Here is a 24,091-nt window from a genome sequence, read left to right on the forward strand (position 1 = left end):
CCTAAAGATGGCTTTTCTTCCATCATCACCAAATCTTTCAACAAGGCCTTCATAGAAACTGTTCTCCTTTGACATTTGTTTTGTACCGCCGGTATACAAGAAATTTATATGGTTCAGATATATTCACCTGTTGCAAGCGTGGTTGTTCAGCCTAGCATTTACATTGGCCGGCAAAAGTAATTAACCTGTGAGCGGACTCCAGCTGATACAGCTCTATTTCCGATGTGAAGTGCAGTTGCGCTAGATTTTTGTGGGCGGAGCTTGGTTGTAATTCTTCGGTTGTCATCGACTATAGTTTCAGCTAAAGTTCCTAGACATTTTTTTTTTGTTTAAGTAGCGCCAACCTTTGAAGCACCGCTGACGATCTCATTGGGCGGCGCTCAATCCGGCTGCCATGTTCTTCCTAAGTTTCCCCCGCAGTCACTTGCACACTGCAATGAGCAAACTTCAGGGCAGGCTGAATACACATTATAGTGAGCAGTGTTTCTGTGAGCGTTTATCTTTTTGTCTCCAGATGGTTAACTTTCTTACCGAGTTGAAGAGCAGTTGCGCTACATTTTTGTGGGTGGAGCTTGGTTGTAATTCTTAGATTGTCACCTACTATAGCTTGAGCTAATGACGTGCGATGGCAGCTGCTTATGAAAAAAAAAATGCTATGCAGGAACTCCCCTGGAGTTACCTATGTATGCTTAAGCATACCCCCAAATTTCAAGTTGTCCCATCCCCAATTTTCGTTGGCACAACCCCAAGTTTTCCTTTGCACATCCCCAATTTTTTTTTCATTCGCACGCCCCCAAATGTAAGTTTGCCCACCCCCACATTTCAAGTTGATCCACCACCAAATTTCAAGATGACCCAGCCCCAAATTTCCAGCTGCCCCACCTAGAAATTTCAGTTGGCCCACCCATGCTTCCCCATGCATTTTCTGTGGTGCCCTATTCATCCCTATGGGTACTGTCTTTGATCAGTTTTTCTTTATTGTTCCGATTGCTTGTTATCGCTTAAAAAGCTACCAATCATCTACACTTACACGATTGTAACAATTTAATGCCATAACTTCGCAAGTTACGTATTTTTGTGTAGATACAAGACATTACGCTTTTCGCGTGAGGGACAGATTTTCATTGGGTACTCGCCACAGAATGGTTATTCATTAACATGGAACATTGATCGCTCGTCTATGGATCCAAATGAATGCTGCCGCCGCTAACGTGTGCTACCTTCAAAAACCCACATGCTTGTTCTGGTTAAGTTGCAATTTTTTCAAGTGTATCAAAATAACGTTGCGGGCAAGTTCAACATGCAGATTGAGCTGTGAAATTCCTTAACCTTGCTTCATATCCTTTAGGCTAAGGTCTTAATGCAATGTAAATGTGTGCGTCTAAAAATATACTTTGGAAGAGTTTCCTGCTAATGGATCCTAATGGATCCTGATACTTATGGGGGGAAAAAAATTTTGCCCAGTAGGTAACACATTCGGCTTCGGAGCGTGGGTCGTAGGTTCGAAACTCACCACCGTTAACGTTCTTCCTTTCGAATTTATTGTGTTTTTTTATGGAGAGTATCGTGTTACACGTAACAGGCGGACAGACACACCGACGGACAGATTTCCTGGGTGAGTCGCGTAAGAATGCTTACGCATTAAGAGAAGGCAGAACAATCCAATATTAACTGCTGGAGGGTCTCACAAAACCAATATGAAGCATGCGACAGACTGTTTGTCGCTACAAGCGCTCAGATGCCTGGACGCGACTTTACAATTGCTAGTAGGTACAGCCCGGGCGCAGCGACCTTGCCGAGCGCAGCTCCTACGTGCGAGCGAATCGTTTAGGGCGCGTTGAATGTCTGGCGATGTCTGGCCCATATATATATATAGTCTCCTGGGGGCAGCGCAGTAGTCATTTAGGATGAGTCATCGCGGTCTTGCGCACACGTGAGCAAAACGTCCAATCGCCGACAGTTGCGCAGTTTGATTATACGCGGCATGCCGTTTAAACGCGATAAACCTGTCGTATTTCAGCCGTATAGATCGAAATAACGCTGCCGATTTGAATCTCGGCAGACGAGAAGAGCGTATTCCGAGTGAGTTTGTGTTGAGGCGACGTGTCCCCGTCGCGAGCTGCTTCCCGCGGCCGCGCGTTCCTCGCTCTCTCTCTGTGCAAGCAGTCGCGCGCGCGCGCGTGCTTGCGCCCGTATATTCCTAATTAAGCGGCGGCTCCTTTGGCTTCTCTCCAGGATCGCGTGTGAGCAGTGCGGCTTGTCGCGTGCAGAGCGGCACCGGATGTGCGAGCGACGGAGGCGCGTCTTGGGGCACGGGAGGCGTCCAAGCGCGGACCTGGGACGCGGAGTCGTATCCGTGGTCTCATCTTGCTCCTCGTCGGAAGTTGCCGCCGCCGCATGCCTGGCTCGGCAAGAGGAGGCAGTGTTTTGCGGGCGCGTATGCCAGCCAAGACAGCGCGAGCGCTCTCTTCGTTTAGAGTGTAAGCTCGCCGACGCTGCGCATCTGTTTAGACTGCTTCGACGTATTGCGCGTATATTATTTCACCCATGTCCTCGGCCTACCTGATACAAACGACGCAACCGTGATTATAAGGGCTGACCTAGCCTTTTTTTTTTTTATTAACAACTTGACACATGACTTTGGTGTGGCCGCAACGTTGTGTAGCTGTGTCTATCCGCACTTCCTTCTCTTCATCGTCACTATATCTGTCTCTACTTTTCGTTCGTAGTGTAGAGTAAGCTGGTCAGAGCAAGATACAACTTGACCGACGTTTCTGCATTTCTGGAAATAAATTTCTCTATCTCTCTCTGGATATTCACGTTCAGAGTGAAGGCGCAATACCGGGTCAGCAGGTTGTGAAGCCGTGTTTTTTGCCTTATTTAGCGTCAGCGTACCGCAGTACCTGCTGCGCCGGCTTAAGAGACCTTAAGGCGAAAGCCATAGTCATGCTCGTGACTATGACTTCGACCATCAACATTTAGCCTTTTCCTTCACTTAGTACCACATCCGAACCCATACCATCGGTTCTTTAGTGTTAATCTTTTTTCTGAGTCGTTGTCATTTTTGCTGAGTCATGCTCATTACTATGACTTCTACCATAATCATTTAGTGTTTCCTTCACATGGTATCCACATCAAAACCCATTTCAGTGGTTTTTGAGTGTTAATCTTTTTTCGCTGAATAATTGTCATTTTTTGCTCAGTCATGGTCATGACTATGACTTCTACCATCATCCTTTAGTGTTTCCTTCACTTAGTACCCACGTCCGAACCCATTCGAGTCGTTTTTGAGTGTTAATCCTTTTTCGCTGAGTCATTGTCATTTTTGCTTAGTCATGCTCATGACGATAACTTCTACCACTATCCTTTAGTGTTTCCTTCACTTAGTGCCCACGTCCGAAGCCATTCCAGTGGTTTTTGAGTGCTCATCTATTTTCGCTGGTTCATTGTCATTTTAGGCGACTGTTTCATGACCTACATGACCTATATACATGACATTCATGTCATGACATACGTGCTATGACTTTCATGAATGGCATGAATGACATGCATGAAGAACATGCATGGCTAGATAGATAGATAGATACTGTGAAAGTGGCAAATGTTCGCCAAGAAATGCTTCGCATTAAAAACACGTCGCGAACGCCCCTCTGAAAGCGCTGTGAGAAGAGTGAAAAACATACCACGAGTATACGGAAAGCGCTGCCCGAAATTAAGGTCTAACTACACGCTCTTTTCACTGCATTTTCCGGCGGGCGAGTGTATTCGCGTTAGGTTGCTCATGAATCTGTATGAATGACATTAGCTGCTGTGCCGAATTATTGTGCAGCAGAGTGTAGGTGCATGCTCTTATGCATGTCGTGTCATTCAGAGCTTCGTGCATACACAATATGCGCTGCATATATCTAATGAGAGGCGCTGAAAAGCTTACTGAATCGAAGGCTTGCAGTGTTTCTTTTCTGCCTTTGTTTTCTTTTTTTAACCGCCGAGTTTGCGCCTGGATCACTTCAAACAAAATTTCCCGCATAGCTTCGGTGTCCTAAGGTGACGCTTCGCGCGGGGGTAAAACACATTTATGATTATGGCCTCTCGGAATCATGAAACCCGCGAATCATATTGTATCTTATTAACGAGTAATCTCGAATGCGCCCATATTTGAAGGCAGGAGCTGTCTAGCGGCTATAGAACGACAAATTGCCACCGTTTCGTAGGGAGGACCTACATTTGCTTAGACAGTGCCATGTTTTCTCTTGATATCGGACATTTAGTGACGTATGCGGTTTTTGCGTAGTTCCGGATTGCTTTTCTGAAGTGTTATTATCATTCTCTGAATATTTTTTGCCAGTCATAAGCGCGGCGTTTTCTTCTTTTCTCTTCAACGTGTACGTACGTTATTTACGAAATGAGGCAAAATTCCGCAAGTGCGCTTCTCTGCACATCTTGTGTGAGCCGATCAAGGGGGCGAACCTCGTGTCTCAGGCCGGTGAAAAAGCACAGCTACAGGCACAGACAGGTGCCCACCGTTTTCGACGCACTCCCTTCGTTGGTTTTGACACTGGGCACGCAGCGTTACCGAAGGTTAGAGCGTAAGGTCCACCATCTCCATTAGGCCGTTCGAGGTTTGTGGGGAAATCCGCTTGCAGAACTTCGCATAACGTGTAGGTGCTTTCAAGCATTTAGTCTTCTTTTGTTAGAGCCGTTTTCCGTTTCTGCATGCGACTTTCTGCGACTGCCAATTGTAAATGTTCGTGGGCGAAAACTCTCTCGACCGACTTGTGTTGCCGAATGATGGTATAGCGATTCTCCTGATTTACCAGCGCAGCGGTTGCTGGTGCGTGGAAGTGTCTGTTCTCTGAAACCAGCCCACCACCGAGAGCACCTAACACTGCCGCATACGGCAATATGCCCGAGCTATAGCCGCAAGCGTTTCAGCCCAATAAACTTAGCGACAGGCAGTCTATGCACGGAACGACGAGCCACAAGTGCTCGCGACAGTCATTGTTTACCGACCGCACGTTCTCTAATAAGCACGACTTGCACATTTCGAAAAACTGTGGTGCGTGCGACTAGTTTGGTACATCGCTAAGTTCTCAAAACCAGCCAACCGCAGCCGTCGCTTTGTCGCTACGAGCAGTCAACTTTTAGAAACTGCACTGTTGGCTTGTATAGAAGATGGAGAAGTGGGGTTGGCCTGTGTCACACGATGCCATGCTCTCAACGCGCGCCGGTCGCGGCCGTAAATATGTCGCTAGCTCTGTTCTCCGTAGGCTCGTGACTCGCGTGTCGTGTACACGCGCGGTTTATAGTAGTATACATAATCTCGCAAACGCTAGCGTTCCGAGACGCGACGTCAGTCCGTGCGGGCCGAGCACAAAGGCGAGCGCTGTCTCCGATCATGCGTTGCGCCGCACGCAGGTTGCGAGCGTGGCTGTCACTCACGACCTGCCTTCCCCCCCCCCCCCCCCCCCAAATTTTCTTTAAAAAGGCCCCTGCTGTTGCACACTCAGCTCGCGTTTGTGTGCGCGAGCGCAGCTCGCACAACAACGGCTCTGTGCACAAACTGAAACTCGCACGCAGGCACAAAGTGCGACTCCTGTGCCCGCGGTCGTGCGGCGAAGCCGACTTCCGCTTCCGCGGGCGCGCTTTCGACGCCGGTGCCATCGAACCTGGCCTGGCCGTGAAGTAAGGAGACGGACTGGCGCGTTGTTTGTGTGGCGCTCCGCGCGCGCGACTTGATCGTGGCAGCCCTCCGGATGAGGAGCGAGTCGTTGTCGTCGCAGTTTTTTTCGTCGTCGTTCGCAGTCGGTCTTGCGAGGGAGAACCACGTGCGCGCGTGTGTGTTTGTGCGCGTGCATGATCAGGGAGATTCGCTCGCGTTTCGTGTGCTCACTCGCCGCCGGCATCCCGCGGTGCGTGTGGTGAGGCAGAAAATACACGACGCTGAGCTCCGTTGAACAGAGACGCGCGTGAGTGTGTGTGTGCGCGCGTGTGTGTGCTTGCATCCTCTGCGGCGCCTTACTTTATTATTATTATTTTTTTTTTTGCGCACACACCTTGTTTGCTCGCGGTGGCTTCTTTCTAGCGCCGCCGGAAGTAATCTATCTTTTCTTGGCTGTTCTTTTTTTTTTCTTTCTTTTCTGATCCGTTTCTAGCGACTTTGCCTTTGGATCTGTGTGCGCGCGGGTGTGTGTGTGCGTGTGTGTGTGCGTGTGTGTGTGTGTGTGTGTGTGTGTGTGTGTGTGTGTGTGTGTGTGTGTGTGTGTGTGTGTGCGTGCGTGTGTGTGTGTGTGTGTGTGTGTGTGTACACCCCTTTCGGGCAGCGCCATATTTGGACGCGAAGCAGGCAGTCAATCGAGGGTGAAGGAGTCTCGCGAGTGCTTGGCGTCGCCTCTTCTCCTGCTGGCCGCCTTATTTAGAGACCAGTCTCGGCGTGACAGCGCCAGGCATCGCATTTAAGCGGGGCAACGTCGGTGCCGACGGTGTCCTGCCCCTTTAGCGACCTGCGTTATGTGACACCCGTCGCGAGTGTTGACGCTTTATATATATGCACTTGCCTCGTGTTTGGTTTAGAGCAACGCTCTTTCTCTTTTTTTTTTTCGTTATCTGCTAATTTGCTTTTACGTTCTTTCTCTTTTGCTCTGGACAAAAATATACAAATAAAGCTTGCCAGTAGCGAAGCAAGTTTTATACTAGGAAAACAGAGAACGGAGGGAGACAGATCATAAAAAAGCACAGGCTATGCCTTGTTATCCTTTTCGTGTTCTGCCAAGAATGGTGTGTCAAGCTGCTAACGCGCGTGTCGTTTAAAATACCGCGTGCGCAGCGTTAAAGAAAGGAAAGGCACCCGACATAGATTACGGTTATTGTTGTGTGACAAAGCTACGCCCCAGAGTGTGTAGACTGTTCTCAGAGTGTATACGCTGCGCGAAGGGTTATTACTCCCGTGCACCGCGAAACACGCCTCAAGGGGTATAGCGAGTACTGGGGTGAGGGCGTTGCATTAATGATGATACCGCATATCACTGTACAGCTTCGTTATACAATTATTATGCATGAGTAAAGCGAGACATTCATACATAGCCTTAGAATGCCGTCTGCTTCTTTTGTTGCCGGGCGCGTGTTAGCGATTCCGCTTCACGTCGTGTACGCTACTTGTGAGCATTCACAACGTGTAATTATGTATTGCCGCAAATACGAAACTGAAGCAGTACATGCACGAGACACACTGTGCTCGATACGAGCGTTTGATCATATATCCTCGTATATGGGAGGCTATGGTTTGATGTTTCAGTCGCCGAGAAGTGAAAAAAAAAAAAGATAAATGACACAGGTTAGCAAAAGCATTAACTGACATTAGAATCGCTACTCCGCTTCGTCATTGTAATATTCATTAAGTGAATCGAAAAAAAAAAAAAAAGGAAAATGAACCAAAAAGCATGCCCGCCCGAGCAGGGGCTCGAACCCTGGACCGTTAGGTTAAAAGCCTAACGCTCTACCGACTGAGCTACCCGGGCAGCTGATAGCGTCGTTCCTCGAAGAACGACCGATGCAAGTGGCCTCTCCCCGCGATGACATTTACGCTCTGCTGTTCGTTCCGTCACGCCGCGGGCGCCCCGCACGCAGCTGTTCTTCAGGGCCGGCGCGCATGCCTTCTCATTTTTCTCTTCGACGGGCTTCACGCATTTTATGCCCGCTATCTCTACTGTCAGTTTGTATGTTACTGTTCGCGCTTATATAGCTTGTTCTCTCCGTCGCGTTGAACGGGGATTCCCGCGAGCCTTATCTGTATTCGCTAGCGGCCTCTCGATATATAGGCGCGTCCACCACCCTCTTTCAACTATATATATATAGTGTTCTGCGAGCAAGACATTCGTGTCGTCTCGCAGGGTGGTGGTGAAGTCGCTGCCGATGTCACGTCGTCCTTTAACGCGTTGATTTGCTCGTTGCACGGCCAACGTTGTCTGTGCATGCAGTAGATCGCAGCGAACGAGTGGCAAGCGGCGCTGACATTGAAGATCGACACATGTGCACCTGCTTTCTGTCCCGCGGAGACTTAGGGGGTCTCTCTGTGAAAAGGCGCGATCGCGAGAAAATTTAGGGCCACGTTCACCGGTGTGCGGGACACTGCTGTCAGCCGCTTCATTTCGGTGATAGAGGCGATTTAGCGTACCGTTACGTCCAAGTTCGCTCACTGAAACTTCAATTAAGTATAATCAAGCGTAAAACATGTATCTGCTTGGCTCCTTCCCGTTCAAGTTTCACTCGGAGGAAAGCTCGGTCGCGGCCGCTGTAAATGGTGCTTTGTTTGTGCCACGTGTTTCTGGTGTTATACAAACGCCGCTCGGTATACAGTGCCAGGGTTCATGCATTCTGTGTGACTCGGATTCACGTGCGAGCTTCTTTTAAATGAGACGGCTGAGAGCCTCCGTGGCGTTCGGGACCCAGATGAGCGCCGTATATATGAGAAGGCAGCCTCTCGAGCGCGATACAAATCGGGCCGAAGCCGAGCGCGCTCGTCCCCGTTGTAGAGTATATGTGTAGGTAGTTATATAGCTGCATTTACCCGGGGGGGGGGGGGGGGGCTGTAACGCGCGCCTCGCGACTTCCTCCGTGGTGCATATATCGCAATTGTGTATATAGTATACGGGCGCACTACGAGGCCCTCGCAAGAGGGAAGGTATATATATACTTCCTCCGTGGTGCATATATCGCAATTGTGTATATAGTATACGGGCGCACTACGAGGCCCTCGCAAGAGGGAAGGTATATATATATATATATATATATATATATATATGTGCATATATATATATATATATATATATGCATATATACGCGCGCGCCTATATAATTACAACGTGCACAAGCAGTGAACCAGTTCTAGGCCCATTGCACGCGCGCGCTCGAGACAACGGCGAGCTCCGCCTCCGATACGATCACCGCCGCTGACTGACTGCATTGTGAGCCTCTTCTGTCCGCGCGCACGGTTCTCATCGTATATGTAAACTATGGACGAAGAACGCGGCGCATTGGGGCTCGTCGACTGTAGCAGCTCGCGGACTCAGTTGCGAAGCGCGGCGGTAGAAGAGGAAGGTGGACACGCCCACCAGGAACGACCATTGTGCGAGGCAGGGGTGTGCGAGCCCCGCCGAAGGAGCGCGAGCAACGTATCAGTCGTATTCATGACTGCCCGCCCCCTCCGTTGATATCGGCGCGCGTCGATGGCTCAGTGATAGAGCGGCGTATACACGATTAATCGCTCGCTGCACGCGGCGAGCTGTCATATACAGAGGTTGAAGTCGCTCCATATCTTATGAACCTACCCCTCGCACTGAGATACTCATTCCAGTGTGTTTTGATATCAAGAATTGTGCGAGCGTATATGTCAGTTTGCTTTTATAAGGGCCACGCAACGAGCGAAGGAGCGAAAAAAAAATGATCGGCGTAACGCTAAGAGACAGGTAGACAGCGGCGTGGATTAGACAGAAAGCGGAGGCAGCCGATAATCTGTGGTTGAGATTGAGAGGAAGAAATGAAGCTGGGCAGGCCATGTAATGCGCAGTGCCGATAACACGTGGTCGGTTCGAGTTCCAGAATGGATGCCGACACATTAGGCAAGCACAGTCGTGGACTGTATAGAGAACGACGTTGTGTGGTCATATTGAGTTTTGCAGCCCTAGCCTGGAGTCAGGTGACTCAATACAAGGGTACGTTTGGTATCGCTGAGAGAGACCTTCGTCATGCAGTGGACATGCAGCTGTTGCTGCTGATGATGATGAAGTCATTTTGATTTTGGTAGCCTTTATAGTAAGCTCCTTGAAGTGAATAAATCGCTTTACCACTCTAGCACCTTTAGTGAACGCAGAGTGAATGCCTCGATTGCTTCGGTCATACTAAATGACACACAATGAAGCCAGATAAAGCATAGGGGAAGTTAAATGTCATGCTTATAGGAATGTAGAAATGATGAGGTTAATGTAAATAAAAGCGAATGTAAAAATAACTTGCCGCAGGTGCGAACCGAACCATCTGCGCAGGCGGAGATGGGGCACGAGGAGGAGGAGGAAACAACTTTATTTTGTCAATTTGGCTTAGTGAGGGGCAGGGGGCTTTCTTGTGTAGCTTTGCTTTGTACCTACTATTTTGTTTAATGCTTTGTTCTGCCAATCCATGGTTGAAGAGTATGGCTAAACAAACAAACAAACAAACAAACAAACAAACAAACAAACAAACAAACAAACAAACAAACAAACAAACAAACAAACAAACAAACACTAGTGTATACTTGAGGTGCTGCTTGATGTTCTCTCTGAGACGAACGTTTCTTTCCTTCTTTTTTATCATACGGTAGTTAGGAGATGTCGCCTTTAATTGGCACCAGCTACTCCTTTTCACATAGAGATAAGAAAAAAAAAAAAAAGAAAACCTACTCGCATTAAACCGAAAAGTCGACTCCAAATCACAATAACACAAAGTCCAGTCACATAAGTACACTAATGCCTCACTAAAGCTGAAAGTCAACTCAGAAACACAGCAACACAAAGTTCAGTCGCATAGGTACACTAAAGTAAACACAAAGTCCGGCCACGTAACTGCACTAAAATCAGGGCTCATAAGAAAGCACGGATTATAGATTCAAATGAAGGTACATGAGCCCAGGCGCTGAATTGGCCAAAATCGGGTAAAATAATAAAATCCCATATAGAGTGAGCTTATCACAGTTAAACACTCTTTTCAATAGTTTTCGAGAATATTGTTAGCTTCTAGAAATTTTTGGAGGGCCATTAACGCTCGCCTTTGCAATGAATATGTTGGCCAAGGACAATATCTTCCTGAGGCTGAAGGACCTGTGGTCTAATGCCACTAAATCACGTGCTCAACGTTGTCTGTGTGTGTCGTGTCGTGGAAATTCTAACAGAAGATGCTGCAGATCCTCATCCGCGTGGCCACAAGTGCATTCCGGACTATAAGCTCTCGAAATGTTTTGTAGAAGATGTTTTGTGCACGGCAGTACCGAGCCGCAGACGGCGAATGAGCGTTTCAAAGGCTCTGGGTGTATCCAGTGTAGAGGGGATTTTGAATTTCAAGCGTAAGGTCAATGTGAAATAAATCTGAAGATTTCGCGTTCTGATCAAACCATGTTTTTTTTTTTCTCTTTACAGGTAAGCGGTGTTTGTCGATGCATCTGGAAGCGTGTTATACGCGCGTCGCCGCTTTTCGTGGCCGAAGAGCGCGGCCTGCCGAAAGAGAGGCTCGATACACGGCTGCCATCCACTCTTTGGTATGTGCGCAACCACGATGCAGAACAAAAAAAAAAAGTATTTTCAACGCTGGTATTAAGCAAATTATTAGTTATACTGCTCGTAAAGGTCTTAACGATTCCGCGAGAAAATGCGCAAGCTCTGTGGAAACACGGAAAGTGGAGGGTTCCTCAACTTGTCGAAGGAAGCTATATGCCGATATTCAATAATCACATGATCACACATGGAGATCCCCTATACCAAGTTAACAACCCGTATGTTCCCATATATGATATGGGCACCCTCATGCAAAAAAAGAACATCGTATTTGCATATGCATATACACCGTAATTCACATATCCAATATATGAACATATGAAAATCTCATATAAAAACCTGCGTATCCCCATACATGCTTTGTTCATATACGGATGTGACATGCGCCTCGTATGATATGCGGGAACATACGGGTTTTTGTATGGACCCCCCATGTGTTTGTATGGGCTTATTGAATACGGGACAGGTCGGATTTTTAAGTTTTTTTCTTCGATAGGGGGCCGTAATAAGTGTTCCTCTTTTAGAGGAGCCCGTATGAATTTCCTTTGTAGCATCATGGTACACTTTCGGGTGGATGACTGTTTTCCATTTCATAAGACCAATGACTCGCATTCGACATATACACGTCACTTGGTATAAGTAGAGGAGGGCACTGGGTACGCATCGTTTGCCTTCGACATGCATGCTTGCAAGAGGCCGTTCAATAATTGCCTTCCTCTGTTTAACTCAGCTTCCCGCGTCAAGCATCTCTTTGTGGTGGGGGTAAAATGCGGCAAAGCTTTGAAAGGACATTATTCGTTCGTTCATACTCCGTTCATTTATTTAAGAAAATTACAACAAATTGCCTTACGTGGCATGGTAAAAGGAAGAGTAGTGGCTCACAGAACCACGCCACCATTGCAGTAGCAGAAAAGGGCAGTAGCAGACACAGTTAAAACAAACATTATTCTACGGGAGATATTGGCAAACAGTGAGCAGTGACAATATATACACGTATCTCAAAGAAACAGCGATTCAAGTTAGTTTTGATAAGCGATTCAAGTTACTTTACTGCAGCTAGGGTTTCTCAGGCTTCACGTTGTACAATGCAAGAAAAAGTGCTGATAAAACCCCCTAAATATAAGGATCAAATCAAAAAGGTAAAAAAACTGAGATGAAACAATAGCAAATGTTAGTTTTAATTTAACTGAGGACCTAAAGATAAGTCTTTCATAACTTTATTTTTATACTGCATTATTCATCTCTTGAATTTAGAATCTCTGAAACAGAATAACGGTAATTTGCTTAACAACATAGGAATCTGAGAAATACGTAAGTATCCGAATTACGTAATTTTTTCACGAACGGGGTGTGGTAACTTAAACTTCTCCTCAACGAATATCTGGTACTCTTACACTCTGAGAGCTTGGAAAGCCTTATTTCCTCCTGCTTACGTTGTCTCACGGGTGGACTCGGGCGAGGGTGGCCCGGTATTACCTCCGGTCACATTGGTCAGAGCAAATGCTCTGAAAACGCACCACCATTTGCGCATTTGCGCAATTAACCCTAGCATTGCGGTTATCAGTCGGGAAGTATGCTAATGTCGATTTGCGAGAAGAGTGGAGCTTTCAACGTTTACTTACGGCTCTGTAAATCGTCTATATCTGTTCACTCGTGATTGCCCATTTTTTTTTTGTTGCGACGGATAAGGTCGAGAACGTACGAACGAATGTCCTCATAAAGGCACAAGACTATGTCCTTAGCAATAAGACTCTAGAGAGAAACGAATAAGAAGAAGAGCTGGAGCGATTGTAAAAAAGAATAAAGAGAGAGAGAGAGAGAGAGAGAGAGAGAGAGAGAGAGAGAGAATAACATTTATTTAAAACAAAATCATGAACATTGCACGCACTGTTGATGGCGAGACACACCTTAATGGATCGTCTAGTTGCGTAAAGGGTAGAGATTCCCTCGGGAAGCTGGTTTAGACGTTCCCTTCCGTACGTTTCGTTCCGTTCCTTGCGAAAGCGTGTCGAAAGCATACGAACCGACTCGCCCGCGGCCCACCACTTGGAACATCACGGAGAAGATCTATTAGCCTAAAGGGCCCAACCCTAAGGCTGCTATACACTGTCACTCCCTGTGGCACCGCACATCCCTTTTCCTGCAGCATCAGCGTCTGTGCGGGCCTTTTTCGCGCATGCATGACGCAACAGCGTCTCGGACAAGGCACCGGAACCGGAGAAAGAAACCGAGTACAAGCTCCTCCTCGCCCTCTTTCTTCTTGTCCAGAGACTTGTTAAGAGCCTCTCCTCGCTCGGTGGCTCAGACCCATAGCGCAGTCGTCGTCGTCCTTGTACACATAGTATCTTTCCAACCACCACTGAGTCCGGGGGTTTCTTTCGCTCGAAGGGACTCGTTCTCCCCTTTGCTACTTATGTAAACAGCCCTTGAGCATTCGAGATTCGCTGCCATGACTCCGGCTCAAAGGAGTCTAGATAGGAAGCGCCCGGGGCGGCTGGTCTTCTTTTACGCATTTATTCCTTTTACTTACTTACTTTTTTTTTTTTTTTTTTGCTTTCCCGATGTTTCTGCTGGTCCGACCGTCTCCTTTTCGCGGGTCTATACGTACGTTGTTCGTATGGGGCGCTGTAAAGTGATTGTTCTCTTATTCTCTTCTTTCTTTTTTTCGGTGGGAGGGGGTCATGAGTGTTCGCGCCTTATACTACCACTCTTACTGCTCCACCTTTTTACTGGTTGTATATATAAAAATTTCAATAGGTTCGGTTGTTTTCTATAGAAAGAATACGTACGTGGCACACGTATGAAATGAAAGCTTTTATTGGTAAAAAAAAAGAGTTAAAGAAAATTGTGGTTTCCGTTATGTGCCACCTACATCTCATTATATATAAACCCTTTTTCTTTCTTCGTGTCGTCCAGTTGACGGCACCCTTATCTCTCCCATGCAACGACGCGTCCTCCGGGCGCTCGAATACCCCCGGCCTTTCTTGGTTTGTTTAAGTAAACCCGGGTCCTTGCAAAACGGACCCAGTTCTTCCTTTGACGTCCGTCGCCCTTGACCGCCCGTGTTTCTATCCTCTTAGCTATCTTCGCTGCTGCCTCTTTCTTTTTTTTTTTCGTCGCTGTAGCGCACTTAAGACGATCTCCATTCTAGCAGAACAGATAAGAGGTGGTTTCGTGCTCGAACTGACTTCTTTGTCGTATTTTTCTTTCTACTTCGCCCGCGCCGTCTTGCATCATAACTTGGTTACACCAACGGTAGAGGAAAACTGCAGCAAGCCTTAAAGGCCGGGGAACCTGAATAAATCTTAGCCGAGCTTGCAACACCCAAAAGAGCCTGCTTGCGCCGCTCTTGTCTCTCACTTGCCGTGGTGAAATGGAAGTCTTCACTGAAGTCTAGAAGGCAAAAAAAAGAAAAAGAAATCCTGCGATGGCATAGGGATGCCACAGAGAGGCGGTGCGTGGCACACGGAGAGAAAGAAACATGGCGGTTCTCTTCGTGCCCGGTTCAGTCGTCCGTTCGGCGGCCTCTCATTTCAGCGCTCAACTGGCGCGTGCAATACAGCGCCGGGCCTGTGCCGCGGTAGCCTGCTTTTGTGCCCGTGACTTAATAAAACCATGCAGCACTGGGAACGCTACGAATGAGCGTGCGACGGTTGGCGATGCTGTGTGACGTTGTGTCGAGCCGGAAAATGGCCGGGTGACGCGGCGAGCTCCTGCGATCGAATAGAGATGCTTCACTGCGAGCGTCTGGTGCCCTGCAGAGCAGGACCTAATGCACGACAGACATGAATTGGATGCGCGAGTGTCGCGCTCTGCTGACGGAGGCTGTCGAGACTGCTTGTAGTTGGAAGGTTGATTCTTTTCCCGTTTAAAAACAAAGCCATAACGCCATTGATGCTAACTAATTTACTCCCAGAAAAAAAAAGAAGCAGGCAGTATTAATAATTATACCAAGAACCAGGGATACACGCTGAGCAGCAAGGATAAAAGCGTACAGTAAAGTGACTTACAGTCTCTTTTACTGTAACCACTTTTGTCTTGCTGCCCTACGAATGTTTCGTGTGCCTCTACTGGGCCATAGCTTCTTGGAAATGGTGAACTAATGCGAAGTAAGCCACCTCTTCATGTTTCTTTGTTGTCCTGCTTTTTACAGCGCGCACCGACTAGCCAAGTGTTCTACGTTTTCTTTCATCTTTCATCCTTTTTTTTTTGTTTTAACGATATACGCTGAGAGGAGGCGTTAAAGTGAGGTTGGCTTCCTTGGTGCGGTTATTGGTGGCACAGATTGATTCCTCTATCCGCTCTATGATAGAGTTTTGCGGTGGCCGAATCCACGTTTCCCGTGAAGCAATTTCGGTGCACTAGCCTTTATATACCGACAATCGTGCACGACATACCTTGATGAGCGCAGTTTGTAAGTTCAGTATTAGGGGCTGACGCCAGCCGTAAGTTACACAGCGCTGCACGCTATTAAGTGAGGTAGAGCGTGGAAGTGTAATGCCTGATGTACAGAAAGAAGCCCGGAAGGGGGTTTTCTTTTAGGTTCTCGGCAACAGAGCTGCGCCCATGTGGGCTGCTGCTTCTCGAAGAAAGCCCAAGAGAAAACCAAGAAGCGAGGTTCTTGTTCTCTCATCCTCGAAAACGTCTTGAAACCCGTGTCCGTGCGAGTCGTGGACAGTTAACGCGGGTTTGCCGTCCCCTATTTCGCCCTTTCTACGTTTCGCTATCCACGAGAGCATGCGTTGGGCGAGGCGAGAGAAGCACGCGTGGTGACTCTCGCATTCTCGACAGTGCGCTCTCTTTAGCCAAGAGGGAGCGTACAGATAAAGGGACGTGTGCTCGCAATTTCTGCTACACGAGGATCCTGCCGAGCGTGTGATTTGGGAGCCAAAGGGATCCCGCTCCCTAGAAGGATGGGACGACGAAGGGAAACCCGGAGAGGAGTCGCATAAGGGTATAGCGCCGCCAAGTTACCTCTTGCGGCGCGAGACGGCGGGTTTCACTACGTTGCAAGCCTGCGCAGTAGCGTGTTTCACTTCCTGACGCGCGTTCGTACGCGGTGTGAATAGTATTACGAACGGGGGGGCGGGCGGCGGAAAGTGGCTCGCGAGAAAGCGCAAAGCCGCCGTTGCAAGACGGGCATACAAAAGCGAGAGGTATAGGAATAAAAGGAAGAATGTGTGAGATGGGAGAATGTGGGAGGTTGCGGCAGTGAAGGGATAAGGGGCGTGGCGCGTGCGGGAATTCTCCGCGTGAGGCGAATCTTGCGTATATAGTATATATCGTGCGCTCGCAAGTTTTGTTCGCGTGTTCGCGTGTTTGTTTGTTTCTTGCCCTGGCAACTTCTTCGGGGGCGCGCGCTCGCTTTCCGAGGTTTTTTCTAACCGCGAGGAGAATTGCGCGAGCGCGGTGCTTTCGGAAATGTGGGAAACCGGGAAACTTCTTTCAGGTGGCGACGGTGGCGCGCGCGCCACGTGCCGTTCGCGAGCGCAGCTTCGCGCTGATTTGAAAACGTCGTTATATACGCGTTTAGAAGCACGCGCTTTGCATGCCCGTCTCGAGGGTTCTGCAACACTTTCCTTTGTGTATTTCGGCAAAGCCAAAGTGGGTTCCTATATACTGTGCGGAGTGCTTGCGCGCCACGTTTGTTCGAAGCGGACTGGATTTATTGCGCGAAATTTATTGCGGGAAACTTCAGTAACGACGATTTCTCCGCGCACGTTACGTGCACGGCTTGCCGTTGTATACGTTTGGGGAGTCATAAATGACGGAAGTGATTTCGTTATCGCAGTGGAAAGCGCGGCCTATAGGCTATATGTATACAGGGACCGCGCGTGAGGAGATGTTGGGCATTATTCTTGTCTTTATTTATTTCACTCTTTTTTTTTACGTGAGAGATGTGAGAGATTGCGTGCTGATGTGTTCGTTATAATTTGCTGAACATGCGCAATTTGGTCCACAGCGCAGTGTATATTTCCGACAGTGCAGGCTCGATCGGCGCGTGTCTTGAGTGCTATAAGGGCGCCCTCTAGGGTGCAGTACTTCTACAAGCCGGCGCGCGCAAATCTCGGGAGGCCATGTTTCTGCCAAGCTTATTTACAAGGATGGGGACAGCGCTCCAACTTGGGACGAGGGACACTCCGCCCGCGCGTCTGCGCGTGCTCAGTGATAGGTATTAACGAGTGGGCAGTCGTCCGTATACAAAACGCCGCAGCTGCCCTGTCCGTAGCGCGCTCTTCTCGTTTCGTAGACGGGTGTGTTTGGAACTGTATACACACGTGGGCGCAGGCTTGAAGAACGCTAACAACTTTCAAGCTCGTAACCTCTAATATTTTTTTTCCCCGGAAGGTTTCGTAACACTACACGTGCGCGGCGATTAACAGCGCGCGGTCAGTCTTGATGACATTGATTGCCATATATGTGCGAGCTGTGCGGTCCAGCACAGTACGATACCAATGGCACATTTGACTGGTCGCTTGCAGATTGCTCTGACAGAGCTACGAAAGCCGTGAAGGGCAGATTGAGAGCTTTATGTAAGCGCCGGTCTTGTAGCAACAATTCTGCTTTATTATCGCCATTGGAGCCTGTTTACACCTCAAAAGTAAAGTGTAATTTATAGGCCTTATACGCATCGTTTGTAACGCTACCGGAGTGATCTTACTTGCCTGCTCGAATCTGTCACATAACACTCGTGATGCCTGCACTGGCGCGTCGGTGTATAGTACTGACGGTCGAAGAAAGTCATCGTGCAGTACCAACTATACTAACTGCCGAAAAAAAGTAATCGTGTGCGGCACTGTACCGGCCTTGGAGTTAATAGTGGCGTAAGAAGGGAGCGCGCGCTGCGTTGGCGTGACTGGTGGTCGTTGTCGAAGGACAACGAGAGACGGGATCGAGAAGACGCACGGCAGACCCCCTCGGCCAACCGAAATCATGGTCGAGGCGGGATGCGCTGCGAGCGTTTGTTGTTTCGGGCGCACGGGGATGTATAGGGCGTGCGAGCGTCGTCGCTCCCACAGCCCCGCGCAAGCGGCAGCATGCGGCTCAAGAAGCACCGGCTTTCAGCGGCGTTCGTCTAGCGGCGCGCGCGCCGAAGCAATTGAATTTGGCCGTGGGGGGGAAGAACGCCGGCTAGAAATCAGCGAAGGACGTCTCTAAATTAAATTTCCCCCGCTTTCTCTCGTTCTCTTCGCCGAAGAAAGAAAAAAAAGCTGTACTCCGCAGACCACGGCACGCACGCGCCCGCATTTTTTTTTTTTTTTTCACTCCTATATACTATACGCTATCTCCCGCGCTGGGTGCGGGGTCCGCGCGGAAGCGTGAAAAAGGAAGACGGTATTTTCTTTTGTCGGGCATTTTTTTTTATCTTCTTTTTTTCCCCTTCTTGCTTCTCTCTGAATCTCGACGAGAGAACGAAGGCGGGATTTTTCCTTAGAGCGTTACTTACAGCGGACCCCTTCTCCCACGTGTCTCTCTGACACAGCCGCGACACAGTGTTCTGTGTGTCGGCGGCGGCAACACTTCCCGTCGCTGAAAGCCCCTCTTTTCTCTCTCCGTAACTTCGTCTTCGCCGCACGGCGCACACGCTGTAGTGCGCACGCTGCGGGGGACAAATGTCACACGTCGAAGTATATATGGAAACCTGATTGGTGTATATGCTCATCTAGCATCATTATGGTCATTTTGTTGGCACGCATGGCTGTGTTTCTGTGTTTTATGATGCTCAATGTAAATTATTTTTATAGACAGTGTCTAAATTTTAATAATTCTTTCTAGTATGCTATACCCGAGTTCGCTGCTTAATATTTCTCTGTTAATGTACCGTGTCTGGTTTTGCTACCTGCCAGGCTGTGCCGCTCAAGCCATCAATGGCTTTGGCAGGCCTGAATAAATGTACTGTTTTTATTAGTGGCAATAAAAGTATTATTATTATTATTTTATGAAAACGAACTGGTTATAACCAGGGTCCGCATTGATAGAGTTATTAGGTTAGAATATTTTTATGAAGAGCGGATGTGTCAGCCAATCATGATGTTGGACGCATCACTATAGCCAAGGCAGCCGGCCAATAATGGCAAACTGCACTTTTGCACGAAACATTTTTTTCTGATGGGTTGGTCCCCTGCTATAACATTGCGTTTGCTGCTCCCGTTGAGCGTTTTTTTTTTTAATGCACAAATTGAACTGGCGTAAGTGCTTTTTAAAAATACGGGTCCTGGGTCTGAATGCGCAGAGCTTTTTTATCGTAAGTGCCGTCTGCCATTGACCACCCGCTTTTGTTAATAATATGTTGGACACCACGATTAGTGTTGGTTGTGGTGCGCGGTAGTGAATATATTCAATCCCAGTTTGCGAGATGATATCTATAGTTAATATACGGCGATATAGTCACAGCGTCGTTCCATTCACAGTAGTTCGCGCTTTGCAGAGAAAAAGTAGAGACGAAAGATAGCAATACAGTGAGGCAGTGGCATCGCGGAGGAACGTCCGCGCTCATCGCGACGGATTGAGCCGTCTTATCCGCGCTGCATTAGGCGCGGGGCAGGCGACGCCGAAATCCGGAAGTGGCGTGTTAATTAAGTTCCCTCATCTGGAGAGCCGCCGCCCTCAGTCGGCGCGCAAATGAATTGCACCGGCAAGGATCACTTCCCCGGCAGGCGAGTGCCCCCCCCCCCCCCCCCCCCCCCGATTCAGTTTGGTCCCCATATCGCTTTTGCCTTTCAGAGCGTGCAGTCATCGCTGCCGCTTTGAAGACACGTGCAGGCTCTAAGGGAAAGCGCCGAAACGAGAAGAGGATTCCCAGCAGTGTGCTGGCATTCAGCACCGTCAAACGGACTGTGTGGGAGCGGGCGTGCTGGGAAGTGATGGGAGAGTGAGCGCATGCACTGAGGCCGCCCTCATTGTTTCTTACAGCTGCGTTGTCGTTGAGTCAGTCCGCCCGCTGGGGTGAGGAAGGGAATCGGAACAGTGCAACCAAAGACGCGTCCCGTATAGGCGACAGAAGCACCGTTGCTTCCTACGCATCTACTATAATGTTACACACCGTTGTACGACCCGACCCCTTCTTTGGCGTTGTTCGTTGCCCGTCAACATGCACTGACCAGCCCAGTTCAGAGCACTCGCGCTTCGGTGGCTCGGCGCTGTACTGGATATGCACATATGCACTGTACTGGAGATTATCGGCGCCGCCATGGTGAAATGTGGAAGAGGAAGACGACGAACTATAGTAGTGCGCGCTCGATCGGTGTCCAGCTGAGACTTCCCCGTTTTACCGGTCTTCTGTGGGGCGCCCTGTGGACTTCGAAGAACATCCCGTGGCATTTGGTGAAGATGCGGGGTAAAGGTTGCAGGGGACCTGCGCAAGGAGGGGTCTTGCGGCGTTGACACGTAGCGCATGAACTGGCGAACGAATCTGTACATGCCTCGCCAGTAGATATAGCGAAGACGGGAGTATGTTTTGAAGACGCCAGCGTGGCCGCATTTGGGGTCGTCGTGTATAGCTGTTATTAATCTGTATAGTGTTGCATAGTGTTATGACTGTATAACGAAATTATAACTTGTTAGTATAGGGTCACATGTGTTCTTTTGTCGTTGTATTTGTACCCCCCCCATGTAATGTATACCCTCGGTTGCGAGGGCCTTTAGGGGTATTTTGTATAAATAAATAAATAAATAAATAAATAAATAAATAAATAAATAAATAAATAAATAAATAAATAAATAAATAATAAATAAATAAATAAATAAATAAATAAATAAATAAATAAATAAATAAATAAATAAATAAATAAATATGCGTGAGCGTAGAGGACGGGGAATAACGAGGAGCCATCTACGGCCGTCGGTGAGGTAATTCCGTCGATACAACAAATCTTCGCCTATGGCAGAGTGTTGTGCTTGACGACGTGTTTGATTAGTATCGGTGCAGCCTTGAATTATCAATGACAATCAATCAATCAATCAATCAATCAATCAATCAGTCAGTGAATAATTCAGTGTTCTGAGTCAGGCGGAAGAGCGAAACATTTGCTGCGCAACTTGGCACATGATCACATTTTGCTGTTTCAATTTTATTTTCTCCTCAGGCAAAAACAGTTCCTCGCGAACTCTATGAAAATATTGTATTCACGAAGGGGCCCGAGAATAAGTACCGCATGATGTCATCTCGCTCATAAACTGTGGAATAGCAGTGTCGTGTACATCTCGTCGCAAATGTGTGTCCGTATTCGCGAAGAAAACTTCTTATATATATACGCTACGATACCATTCGTAAAAGCAGATGCCGCCTAATGTATTATTAGCGAAGGCGCGGCCGGCGAATGGCCGACGCGGGCACTTACGAGCGACAATAAGGCTTGCGAATTCGGCCCGCGATGTGACACACCACCGCTAAACGAGCTGCGAGCCTTCGGCCATCTGAAACTCGCCGCGGGCGCTCAGTTCTCGCCGGACATCTTTCAACGACGATCTTTTTCAAACGCGCGCGCGACAGAGTTTACAGCCGCACGATGTCCGGATACGCGCTCGCTTACTTTAGTGCTCGCGATAGAGGCGAGCGCATCTTCGATTGGAGATGCGAGCATCCTTTGTCCGTGTCGCTATCCTCGCGTGCTGACCATTGTTGCACGCGTCGCTCGGCAAAAGGATCGCTGGTGGCGGGAGACGGGCGAGGAAGCCGAACGGTCCTCGAAGGCCATTCCGGCAAGAAACCACTCCGCGATCCTTGCTTTCGATACGTTGTCAACTGAAAAGGCGTGCATAGAGATAAAAAAGGAAACGAACAGATGCCGCCGGATCCTTTTCCTTTCCGGCGTTTCCGGAAGGCGAATCTTTCTCTCGAACCATAACCGAATGGACGGCGCCGCTTGCGCCAAAAAGCTCGCTGCATTCCGGCGAAGAAACGAAATCCCAAGCTGGCGCAGCGCGTAACGGGTCAGCGGCGACGCGTCTAACAGTGCGTCGCGGGGGGATAAAAGCTAAAACGGGAACGTTTTTACGCCAAACGACGTCGTTTTTACAGCCGCCGGCCGCACGCTTCTATCGGGACGGCGACCTCACCCCCCCACACTTACTCCCACTTCTTCCTTGTGCAGTTTCACATCCAACGCAGGGTGGCTATTGGTCGCTTCTGTGGACACACACATACGCGCCAGCGCTCGATCGGCTGGCTCGCCACGCTCTTTGCGCTCCGAACCGCGCGGCATCTGCGCGCATATAGACGACCCGCCGAAGAGCGCGGGGCGTTTGCGTTTGCGCTGCGCAGGGTTGCACGCCCGAAGAACGTATATGTACAAATGTACAAGTAACATCGTCGACGGCCTGCTGCTGCAGCACTCTGCCGTTTTTTATCGCCCGTATATACGACGCCGACGACGAACAGCGTGCGCGCGACCCTCGGTGCTCTCTCTGCCACGCCCGCTGTGCGCGCCGTGCTCGAGGGCCGTAACGCTAAAACGGAAGGAGAACGAGAAAACAAAGGGAAAAAAAATAACGATAGCGGTAAAACAGTTGTAACAAGAGATGCTTCCGCGGAGTGGCCGGCGTGGTGTGTGCGCGCGCGCGTGTGTGTGTGTGTGTGTGTGTGTGTGTGTGTGTGTGTGTGTGTGTGTGTGTGTGTGTGTGTGTGTGTGTGTGTGTGTGTGTGTGTGTGTGTGTGTGTGTGTGTGTGTGTGTGTGTGTGTTATGCAGGCAGCAGCAGTGACACCCGCTGTCTGCGACCTGGAGAAGAGAGAGAGCTTTCTTTCACATCACGCGCGGACGCCGAGAGTTGCGTTTCCGTTTAAGGTTTTATCTGGTTTTTGGCACCGTGGTTCTAAATTCTCCGTTCCACGGGCCTATAACGTCGCGTCCCCTTCCTATGTATCTGACGCGCTTTCTGTTTTCCGGTATTCCGTCCCGGTTGATTTATAAATGAGCCAGTCGTATAACGGCCGCGACGGGAATGCTTCCTTCCATAAAGTGGCGCCTTCGGTTGCTCAGCGATTGCACGCCCCGGCCTCTCGGATCTCGAAGAAATGTGTCTCGACTTGATCGAGGCCCGGTTTATACAGAAGGAAATGCGTTTTTACGGTCGTTTCACATGTGTACGGAGCGCCGTAAAAGACGCGTCAGTGCCCGTTTGAGATGGAAGAGATGGGACTCTTCACGGTCCAAGTCTGAGTGGGGGTCCGAGAGTGTGTATATGCTGCAATATTTACTACATGTACTGCTGGAAAAGTGCGCGGAATAGACTGATCGTCCCAGTGTCGAGAGACTGTGCCGGCACTAAACGAGTTTGTCCCTGTAGTTGTCAAGTGTACGCTGAAAAGCTTTAAAGCACGTTACGCTCGGAAGTGCCCTGAACGAAGATTGCGCTTCCTAATATAAGTGGTTCAGATAAGTGCAAAATGTAACACCTCCGTCACTCTATACCTTTGGTGAAGTGTATGAGATGGAACATTTCTGTCACTCTTTTTCGTTGAAAGTCACGTTGTGTTTACCAAAGGACGGGTACTTGCTAAGTTGTCTATATGCTTGCTAGCATTCGGTCTTCGCGCTTATGACGAAAGTCGCGCAGCTGCGGAAACGACTGAGCATGAACTGGACTTCTCGCATGTATCGCGACGTCATCATAAATATGCGTTTTGTACTCTGTTGCTTTCATCTCCCACCGACAGTTATAGCGCTGCTTCCCGCTTCCCTGTGCAATACCACTTTCGCACGCGAACTCGGCGCTTCGCAGCACGTCTGTCAGCGTACTTTTCGTTCCTAGAGTTTGGCAATTAGTGCCTCTCTTGCGTTATCACTTTTCTGAG

The 24,091-nt window shown here is 48.8% G+C and overlaps 1 protein-coding gene and 1 non-coding gene across 4 annotated transcripts in view; one reads left to right on the top strand and one right to left on the bottom strand.

The window, feature by feature from the left end:
• LOC119455825 (neogenin) overlaps window positions 1-24,091 on the top strand; it is a 303,156-nt gene that overhangs the window by 40,334 nt on the left and 238,731 nt on the right. The gene's annotated exons all lie outside the window — the stretch shown is intronic.
• Window positions 7,442-7,514, bottom strand: Trnak-uuu (transfer RNA lysine (anticodon UUU)). The gene has a single exon. It is a non-coding gene; the product is annotated as a tRNA-Lys (tRNA).

Source organism: Dermacentor silvarum, chromosome 6, assembly GCF_013339745.2.
Source record: "Dermacentor silvarum isolate Dsil-2018 chromosome 6, BIME_Dsil_1.4, whole genome shotgun sequence".
Lineage (NCBI taxonomy): Eukaryota > Metazoa > Arthropoda > Arachnida > Ixodida > Ixodidae > Dermacentor > Dermacentor silvarum.